The sequence below is a fragment of the Delphinus delphis genome, chromosome 3 (assembly GCF_949987515.2).
Source record: "Delphinus delphis chromosome 3, mDelDel1.2, whole genome shotgun sequence".
Lineage (NCBI taxonomy): Eukaryota > Metazoa > Chordata > Mammalia > Artiodactyla > Delphinidae > Delphinus > Delphinus delphis.
This window is the reverse complement of record NC_082685.1, coordinates 15,798,512-15,809,539: the sequence shown is the minus strand read 5'-3', so window position 1 is coordinate 15,809,539 and position 11,028 is coordinate 15,798,512. Positions and strand designations below refer to the sequence as shown.

The window sequence follows — 11,028 nt, the reverse complement described above, 5'->3', positions numbered from 1 at the left end:
GGGTCTACAGGTCAGCAGAACCACACTCCAACTAGCAGAATTAGATTGCCCAGAGCCACCGGCGTGGAATCTGCGCTCTGCGAGCTCTCTGACAAAGGAGAATTCGCGAAGCACAGACGCACACAATGTTTTTGGGAAGGAAACTCAAGAAGTCACTCCTGCAGTTCACTTTGGGGGAGTGGGCGTGGACGCAGGGGAAGCCTTCTACACTATCACTTGTTTTGTTTTGTTTTGTTTTACCCGTGAGCTTGTGTTGCTTTTATGAATTAAAAAAAGGAAGGGGAAACACTGCACTACTTCCTCCCACTTCTTTTTTGTTTAACCCATAACATTTTTTTGGCAAATAACACCGACGCATTCAGAAGTGGTTCAGTGGTTAGTGACCGCCTTGGCGGTCTCAGAAGCCTCCATCCATGCAGTTCTGTTGCCTGATGCTTCCACCCTTGAAACAAATGTTCCAGCTGGAGGTATGGCGGTATGGGGTCTTGACAAAACACGCTTGACTGCACACTGTACGGAGACACCCCCCCCCGCCCCTCATTATAAAAACCCACTTCTTAAAAAATAGCAAATCCAAGAAAAAAATTAATCTACAAGCCCCAAACTCAGAGACAACCATCACTATTTGGTGAACTAATCTCCAGTTTGGTTTTCTGTTGATTTTTACCTGCATCAGTGTGTGATTTTGCTTCAGATACACACTTGAATTGTGCTTTAAAAAGAAAAAAATTACCTCGAATGCCAGTGCCTAACCAATAACAAGCTTAACTAGAGAAGGAAACTTCAGATACTGAGGGGGATTTCTGGGCAGGTTTAAAACCTTTAAGCGTTGATGGACATGAGTGTTCATAAAGTCTCTTTTAGATGTTAGGGCTTTCTTTTTACTTGACAATTTTCACTTAACAGTTCTTACATTATGACGTTGAAACAGTCTTTTACCTGTAAAGTTAAATGAAAAACAGAGAGCAAGTAAAACAGACACTTTCTCTAGAGTATAAGGATGTTAGAAATAGTTTGTTTTCTTGTACTTTCACATACATTTTAATGTCTCAAATTTGAAACTTTATTAAGGACGTCTTAAATTTTACTTTTAAAAATAGTCAAGGCAAGGTATTTTCTTGAATTATAGATCACAGTAGCTATCTAAATGATTAAGATACAGTAGTGCAAGCAAAATTTCAGATGATCTTGGAAACACATTTTAAGACATAGCACACACAATACATATTTCTTTGGGGGCTTCATTATCCTTTAGGGATACTGAAGAATATTCAATTTATCTTACACTAAAAATTCAGCCTTTGATAGCCACAGCTTGGATAGATCACAAAGTGGAATCTTCAAAGTTTTCTCCATATACTTTCAGACAAGGGAATTCCCTGGCAGTCCAGGGATTAGGACTCGGTGATATTACTGCTGAGGGTGTGGGTTCAATCCCTGGTCAGAGAACTAAGATCCTGCAAGCCTTGCGGTGTGGCAAATAAATAAATAATTAAAATGCTTTCAGTCCAAATAACTCAAAGAGATCGTGTCTTTAATTGGACAAATTAGCTACTCTTTGTCATACAACTAATACAGTGGGCTCTTGTGCTGGTAGTTTGTCTTGGTCATGACTTATTCTTGCAAAACCATCCCTTACATATGAAAGATATTTTCCCCAATGCAAGGAAAATAATCTGGATCAATAACAAAGTCAAAGCCATAGGTGTTTTAGGACATTCTTGAAAACAGGATTCAACAGTACTAACAGCCTTTTTCTTTACCAATTATCTTCCTTTTTCATAACTGTGCTGTCCCTGCCCTATTCTACTCTGCAAAAATTAATTAATTAATTAATTTAATTAAATAAGAAAAAAAATTTTTTAAGATCAAGTTTTCCATTGGCACAGACCTATTTGGAAAGAACCCGAGAGACAGTGGAACGCTGGGTCTCTCCCAAATCACTTAACTACTCTGTATCATATCAATGATCTAATCACAGCCGAGTTCTTCAGTCAAACGATTGCCAACCATAAGTGAAAAAAGCTTTTCCATAAAAGCCAACTGATCAAAAGAGGTGTTTTCATAACGCATTTAAAACCCGCCATCCAGAGCTGCTTCTCTTACTCTGGAGGTTCTCAGAAGCACGTTGTCTCCTCCAAGGGCTGCTGAAACTGCAGCCTGCGCCACTCAGCGGCTCCTCTGCCAGGTAGTCGCAGTCGTCCTCCCAGTCATCAAATTCCTAGTCTTTCTCGTCGTACCCCCTCCCCCCTCCCCCACCTTCTCCAAGCCATGGCTGGCGATCTGGCCTGGCTACTCCCCAGAGCTGGGCCGGGTAGCAAGGCCTCTGTCCCCCTGGGGCTCCGCCGTTGGCTGGGCCGCCTCTTCCTCCATTGGGCCGTCCTGGTCGAGCTGTGGCAGGGCTCCGGTGCGGGGGGTTCGGGGATGGCTCCCGGCTCCCGCTGCCTACCTGCATCTGTAGAAGGTCACTCTTGCCAGGCATCAGGTCCATCTGCACGTCATTGCTCTCTTCATAGAGCTGGGATGGCTCATTCATTCCCAACATTGTGCAAGCGGCTCAACCTCCCAAAAGGCGTTTTTAGCAAGATCGGAGCCACGCCTTGAATCACATTTTTTAAACTTAGATTTTTATGTTATTAAATTTTCCAAAACCTCATTTGAATGGTTGGCTCAAATTCTAGAAGACAAAAGTATCCTGATTTCTGTCCCGAGGGCTCTGAGTTTGGATGGGAGATTCGAAGAGAAGAGGGTAACCAATACTCTGGGATTACTGCTGCATTCGGTGGCTTTATTCCTGGTGCTTATGTTAAATCTTAATGTAAAGATTGTGGTGTGATTTTTATAAATTTGTATAGCTGTCTGCTTTTCAACCAATGTGTGTGTCTTTCAGGCCTCACGGGCCTGAAGAGATTGGCCTTAGCTGAGTATTTCGTGTTTTAATAATAATAACGCGACCTTCCACTCAGTCATTTTATTAACAGGCCCTTCCACTGCTTCACAGTGAGGCCCTCAGTGTGGATTAGAAAATGTGTCTGTAAAACCACATGGAATCATGAACTGACCACAGCCCCTGACATTAGCAGGGCTCTTACTATCTACACATTAGAGCATTAACTTCTTAGAATGTTAATTTGGAACCTGGGCTCAAAGAAAGAGAGAAAGAAAGGAAGGAAGGAAGAAAATATTTTGAAATAATTATAGATTCACATAAAGTTGCAAAGAAATGTACAGGGAGGTCTCATGTACCTTTCACCTGCTCTCTCCAATGATGCCATCTTGTATAAGTATAGTGCAGTAACAAAACTGGAAATTGATATTGGTACAACCCATAGAGTTTTCAGATTTCTCCATATCTCTATATAGCAATTTTTTCCCCCAGCACATTCATTTTCTCATTCTTTATTTACACTGGAATCTACTCACTATTTAAACTTATATAATTTGCATTACTTTAAAATGTACATCATTTTTTGTCAATAACAGAAGTAAAACTGTAATTCACTAATTTGTGGAAACTAAACAATACAATCTTAAACAACCAGTGGATCGATGAAGAAATCACAAGGGAAACTGCAGAACACTTAGAGACAAATAAAAATGAAAACACAGCACACCAAAACTGCATGTTTTTTCAGTGTCACGATTGAACATTGTCTATTAGGCTACCCAAGATTTAAATTTACCTAGTTCTCAAGGGGCATGATTCTTTGTTTGACTCACTACTTCTTATTTTTTAATATTTTTTTAAGGGGACAGTGAAGGATCTAAGAGATAGCACCGGGCCACAGTCGACCCCCAGTGACAGATAACAGCTGCACTGCTGCCCCTTCCTGCACCAGGACCTGATATATAGCAATTTTATCACATGTGTAGCTTCAGGTAAGTGTCACAATCAAGACACAGAACTGTTCCATCACCACAAGACTCCCTTGGGCTACTTTTTTATAGCCACATACAACCCCTCTAATTTCTCCTGTCTCCCATCCCTAACCCCTGGCAACCACTAATCTATTCTCTGTCTCTAATTCTGTCGCTTCAAGAATGCTATATAAATGGAGTAAGACAATATGTAGCCTCTAGAGATTGGCTTTTTTACTCTGCATAATTGCCTTGGGATCCATTCCAGTTATATCAATAGTATTTCTTTCTTTTTTAATTGCTGAGTAATATTCCATGGTATAAATGTACCACAGATTGTTTAACCATTCACCTGTTTACTTTTACACCCAGTCTGAATATTTTTATCATAAAAATATTTGAATATTTTTGAATATTTTTGAATTTGAATATTTTGAAAAAATAATATTTTGAAAAAAATAATTTGAATATTTTGAAAAAAAATTTTGAATATTTTTATCATAAAAGTGTACTAAATTTTGTCAAATACTGTTTCTGCAGCAATTGAGATAATCATGTGATTTTCCCTCCCTTAATTCTGTTCATGTGGACAACTTTTTAAAATATTAAGTTTTGATGAGTTCTTTATTTAGTCCAGCTACAAGTCCTTTGTCAAATATGTGGTTTGCAAATATTTTCTCCCCAACTAATCTTTTTGTCATTGTTGTTGCTATCCTTTTTGCTGCTTGCCTTTTTTTTTTTTTTTTGAGGTAACATTGGTTTATGGCATTATATGTTTCATGTGCAACATTGTATTTCTACTTCTGTATACACTACATTGACAAAGGGGCAAAAACAATTCAATTTCTCAGAGAAGGGACAACCTTTTCAACAGATGTTGCTGGAGCATCCGTAGGCAAAAGGATATATGTTCTGCTCTCCCTGGAATTTCCTTCACTCAAGTCTCACTGGCCTCCCTTCCGTTCCTCCAACAGAGCAGGCGGATGCAAGGCTTGCTCTTACCTCCTCATATAATACTCTCGCCAGGTATATTCCACCTCGTTCCCTTACCTGCTCCTCACCTTCTTAGCCAGGCCTTCCTCCACATCTATTTCGAGTTGAAATCCTTTTTTCCTTCTCATTCCTAACCTGCCTTATGTTTTTCATTGCACTAAACACCATTGGGCATGCTACATTTAATTCACATGAATTTTGTTATACTCCTGATTTCTCGACTAAAACCTGTATTCACTGATGCCACTTTTGCACACGGTGGGATCTCAGGCTCTTAGGACAGTGCCTGGCATATATTTTGTTCCCAGCACATATCTGTTGAATGAGTAATTGTATTATGCAAAGCAATTCAAGAAATTATTCTGGCATCTCACACGTGCTCATTTCTTGCACGGTAACTATGGGTGTTTAGTTAGCGAGTTCATTTTTCTTCCTAGAAATGACACCATAAAACAAGTCACCTTTTGGGGAAAAAACGACTCAACATCCCCTCTCCTCCCTGCCTCTTTACCTGCATCTCTCTCCACTCATCCTCTGTCTTCCTGCTTTAGAAAACTCTTCAACCCATCACTGTGGCCCCCCAATCCAGACAGAGGGAAAGAGAAAAGAAAAAGGTCAATGAGACACTAAGTTAAGAAAAAGGGAGAATTAGATCAAAGGAAGAGGACTGGAAGAAAGAGTGAGAAGAGGCATAACACTAGAAGATATATGCCCACCCCCTCATCCCCCCAAAAGAAAATAAAAACTAACAGAGGCAGAAAATAACAGGAAGAGAAAATGCTGATCGATAGAAATGCGAAATGACCAGCGATCAGTAATAGGAACTGCAAAAAGGAGAGAGGAGGGTAACAGGTAAAGACCCTCACCTAAAGGTGGGTTCCCTGGAAGAAAACAAACTCAGCAAATACCCTGTGAAGGAGATTTCAGCCTCAAAATCATTTCATCCTCCTTTCTTTGTTTGCACTTACTGGGTCAGAGGGGTCAGAGAGGAGCCCCCCAGCTCTGACCTTCCTCAGCTCCCACCAACCTCTCAGCCCAGCTGTGGGTGTCCACATCACCCTCAGCCTCCCTGTGACTCTCTAGCTCAGACAGTGGGCCTCAGACAGGCAACAGCCTCCTCTCAGCAAAAGGGGTGTGGAGAAAGTGAACTTAGTCAAGGAGACGGTGGTGGGCAGATGGGGACAGAGCCAGGATCCGTGTATCTGAGCCCACTCCCTGATTCCCATCCACCTTCCACGGGCTGCCTCCCAGCCTGGGCTGCAGAACTGTCTCCCGCTGCCCATGCAGGTGCTTAACACTGAAGCTGAGTGAGGAAGGTAAAGCTGTGAAGTCCCAGGGCAGCCCACAAACTCCAGCCCTGGAGCAGAAGCTCCCAAGTTTATAATTAAAGAAAACCAAACAGGGAGCTTGGGGACAGGACCAGAAGAAGGGCCAGTGGGACAGTGTGGGGAAATCTGGTCATGGGAGGGGCACAGGGCACAGAAATGGGGTGCAGGTTTCTTGGTGCTCTACCCCCCACCACAGACACATTTCAATGGTTCCCCAGTGACCTCCCAGGCCCACATGGGGTCTTTACCTGTGACTGCCCCAATTGGCTCTCCCTGCACTGCGCCATCCACACCTGTCCTTTTCCTGACCTGTGAAGTCAGCCTGCGTCTACTGGAGGCCTATGGTAGGCAGAGCACTGGGTGAGATGTTGCACTTGAATCAAAAGTGGGAACTGAACACAATTCTGTCCCTCCTAGTGGGAGGGAAAGAAAAGCACCCACCTTTGAGAGAGTCAGATGGTGGCATGGGAGCTGGGTGTCATCCCAAACCCTGTTAGATGTTTATTTAAGCTCAGTGCCCTTCATGTTTTTCTGTGGACAATCCTGTGGTCTAGTTATTATGCCTGTTGTCCCAGCGTAATCATGGATAGCACTCCCTTTCACTCTCAAGAGTGTCTCATGTTGAATGATAAATTTTATGGTTTCTCTATTTTGGGCTTTATGTCCTATAGAATTAATTAATTTTCTCACTGACCAATATGGTGGCATTTTACCTGCCAAATGGCTAAGTCACCAAACTTGTTTCTTCTTAATCCTTATATTTTCAGGTGTCTGTAGTATAAGCTCAGACAGTGGCTTGTTTGTTTGTGTTTTTTTATAATGCAAGTACCTGACTTAAGTTTTGATTGCCACTTCTTTGAAGGCATCCACTTCAGAGAAGACTGTGTGGAATGAACACATTGCCAGCCATGTTGCCAGACAAAGAACCAGAGCCTGGCTGCCTCTCCCCACTGAGGCTCCTTTGTTTTAGACATCCTGGTTGATTTCAATAATTGGCCATTTGGGCTGCTTGTTTTTTTTTCTCTTCCTGTGATTTAAATTCATGGTCTTATGTTTAAATTAACTAATAAAGAGTGATCCCCTAAAGTCCTAGCCCCCCATCCTTGACCCCTGTAAAAGCAGGACCCCAGGCCCACTCTCTTTCTTTCTCTTTCTCTACTTGCTGCCTCACTGTGTGGTCCCAGGTGTGTTGTGTATGTAATAAACCTCTATTTTTTCAAAGTTTCCTGATGGCTACTGCTGAAGGGTATGTTGCAGTCATAATAGGAACCACAAGGGCTGGTCCAGCCACAGCATTGGTTATTGATAAGATGAGACCATCATAAAACAGTGTCTTTTTTACAGGTTTTTTTTATGTGCCCCTTTGTGTGCTCTTGCTTCCAGCTCCTTCAGCTGGAGGCAAGGAACACATTGAGGGGAATGCTTAGAGGGAGAGGCAGGAAGACCAGAGAACAGAGAATGGAATTGGGTTCTAGCAAATTGGTTTTCAGCACATTGGCTGCTGAGGACATGACTTAGAGCATTTACCACTCTTCTCCCTTTTCAGCCTATTCCTCTTATCCTCTTTATACATCTGATGGTTTTCAATGTCCACACTTTTGCTCAAACCATATTTCCCCATTGGAGATTACAGTCAGCCCCCTGTATCTCTGGGTTCTGGATCAGCAGTGTCAACCAACCATAGATTGAAAGTATTCAGGAAAAAAAAAAAAAAACTCCAGAAAGTTCCAACAAGCAAAACTTGAATTTGCCATGCACTGGCAACTATTCACATACCATCTACATTGTATTAGGTTAAATAATATTATGATGATGATTTACAGTATATGGGAGGATGAGCACAGGTTATATGCAATTTAACCATTTATAAAAACGACTTGAGCCTGCAGAGGTTTTGGTATCCACTGGGGAGAGGGGATCCTGGAGTAAATCCCCCATGTATACCTGGGGACGATTGTACTATGTCTGTTTCCTCTAGTCTTCCTCGGTCATTACTAATTCTCCAAAATCGAGCTTGAGCACATCTTCTTCCAAACTACCCCAAAACTCAATCCACCATGATTTCAGCCTCCCACGAATCACTGCAAGCCTACTGTCTACATCCTGGGAAACATATACTGTATTGCCATGTGACATCTCCTATATTACCATTCATTATACTGAACAGGCTCCAGTTATCTTGTACAAACAAGGAAACGCCTTTATTTTTGTACAACCACTGCTTTTAAATAGGACATCTCAATTCTTTCATCCCCATTTTTTCATGATATCTCATGCATATTCAAGAGTTGGGTGGTTAGACTAAAGCTCATTTAAGTATTCTAAATCCAGTCCATTAAAAATCAGACTTGAATCTCATATTCAAATTCAGTGTTTTTCTCCTTGATCCATCCTAAATCAAGATAGCTTGAGGCTTGAAGACCCACAGTAGGGAAGCGAGAAAAGTCTATTAATAACAATTATTCCTTATCTTTAAAGATTCTAAAGGCTATAGACGTAGTCTTTTCTCAAATAATTTTTTTTCTCAAATAAACTACAAGGAAGTCTGAACTGATACCTTCTTTTTTATTTTGAAAACTACCTCGAATAAATAGAAGTATTCTGTTTTACTTTAACGTGTAAGTGTAATTTTCTAAAATAATTTTTCAAGTGTCTGAGGGTATTCAAATTACTCCCCCAAACTTTAAACACTATAAAGACAGCAGTAACTGTGACATAAATGTCCATGAGATGTCAATATCAATATTTCTCTGTTAGAAATTCTTTTAAAATGGTCATTCTATTATTTTTTTAATTTCCTTATCTTTTAGAGAAACACACTAATGTATTTACATGTTATGAAGTTATATGATTCCTGAATTTTTGTTTCCAAATAATCCACAGATGAGGGAGGCAGGGAGAGGTGGGTGGGAGAGCAGATGAAACAATATTGGCCATTAGTTGATAATTGTCAAAGTTAGGTGATAGGTACATGGACATTTATTAAACCATTCTCTCTAACTTCATACATGTCCAAATTTTTTTCATAATAACAAAAATTGAAAGCTCACTAAAGGTGGTCTGATCAAGTTATAATATAGCCACATGATGGAGTACTACACAACTGTAAAAAAACAACCAAAGTATTTCTATCTGCTATGCTGAAGTGATCTTCAAGATATAATGTTGAGTGCAAAACAGTGTCCATAGCATGCTATCTGTTGTGTAAGAAAGGAGGATAATTATATATATGTATATATATACATTTGTTTATATTTTCAAAATTGAAAAATGAATGGATAACCAAAAACTAATAAAAATGTGTTTCATATAGGAAGAAGGAAGAAATTTTGGAGAAGACAGAGATAGAAACTAGGCATCTTTGAATGTACTTTTGTTTATAGTTTGGGTTTTGGCAAATGTTTCACACAATTAAAAATAAAAATTAAATAAAGAAGAAAAAATTTCTAGCTATAGTGGAGTAATTTGTATTAGAGCAACTTTCACAATGAGAACAATTATAGAAGTTGGATAAAATACAAGAAAGCAAAATTTTTTGAAGGCATCATAACAATAGCAAAGCAACCATGACTTGAGAGGCTGAGGTCCCAGATAGAAGGGAAGTATTTTGAGATGAGTTGGATGTTCTGTGGTGCTTTTTCTTTCAAGGAATTTGTTGATTTAAGCAGCAAAGGGTCTAATGGCTGGAAAGCTGAGCAGAGCTTTCAGTAATCTCATAGATCTGGGAGACAAAAATTGGAGTTCAAAGCCCTCAAAAACATCCCAGGTTTCCAGCTAAGACCACAGAAGGACTATACCCTAGGAATAATAATTAATCAGAAATAGACAAATTCTCATAAATACTGACCCAGCTTCCTTCAGGTCAGTCATAGTCTAGAATAAAATCTGCTGACAATTTAGCTGCATGATAGAAGGAAAAGATTATCATCCAGAGCTTCAGACTATCTCTTAATATGTAATTCACAATGTTTTCCATTCAAGAAAAATACGAGGTATTCCAGGGCAAGGATAAAATGACCAAAAATCAAGAGAGAAGAAAAAGAAACAAACTCAAAGGAGATCCATATATTGACATTACCTTTTAGAGACTTTAAAATAACTATTATTATTATATTCAAGAGAAAAGAAAAGAAGATGGATAATTTCACCAGACAGGTGTAATCTATGAAAACATTCAAATAAAACTCTAGAATGAAAAAGAATCAAAAACTAAACTAAGAACTTAATAAATGGATTTAGGAGCAGTTTAGACACAAGTGAGGAGAGCAGTAGGTCAATAGAAAAATCAAGGCTGAAACACAGAAAAAGAACATAAAATATGGGAAAGAGCATGAGAAACAAACGGACTCAGTGAGGTCTAACTTAAATGTAACTGGAGTCTCAAACGCAGAGGGGAAAAAGAGAATAGGGCAGAAACAATATTTGAAAAAAATAGTGGTAAAGATATTTCCAAAAGTGATGGAAAACCTCAAGTCATAGAAGCTCTATTAGTCAAAAGCAAGGTGGGTAAAAAGAAATACATAGTGTAAACTGTGGATAATCAAAACAAAAAGAAAAAATTTAACAGCATCTATTAAAAAAGACAGATTACATTAAGAAGTGCAGTAAGAAGACTAAGAGTTGCCTTTTACAAAAAATAATGGGTAAAGTGTTCTGAGGTCCTCATGTTAAGCAGGAAGTAGCAAAAATATTTATTTGGATTAGACACTAGTAATCAAGTATGCCAGAAGTTATTAGAGAAAAAGAAAAGAATGAAAAATATTACCTAATTAATAATAATAATAACAATAATAATAAGGCAGGGAGAAATTAGTACAAGTGGAACAAGTGAAAAACCAAATAGTAAGAT

The 11,028-nt window shown here is 39.4% G+C and overlaps 1 pseudogene; it reads right to left on the bottom strand.

The window, feature by feature from the left end:
• Positions 1-1,944: 1,944 nt before the first annotated feature.
• Positions 1,945-2,545, bottom strand: LOC132421685 (EP300-interacting inhibitor of differentiation 1-like; annotated as a pseudogene).
• Between the last annotated feature and the right edge of the window lie 8,483 nt (positions 2,546-11,028).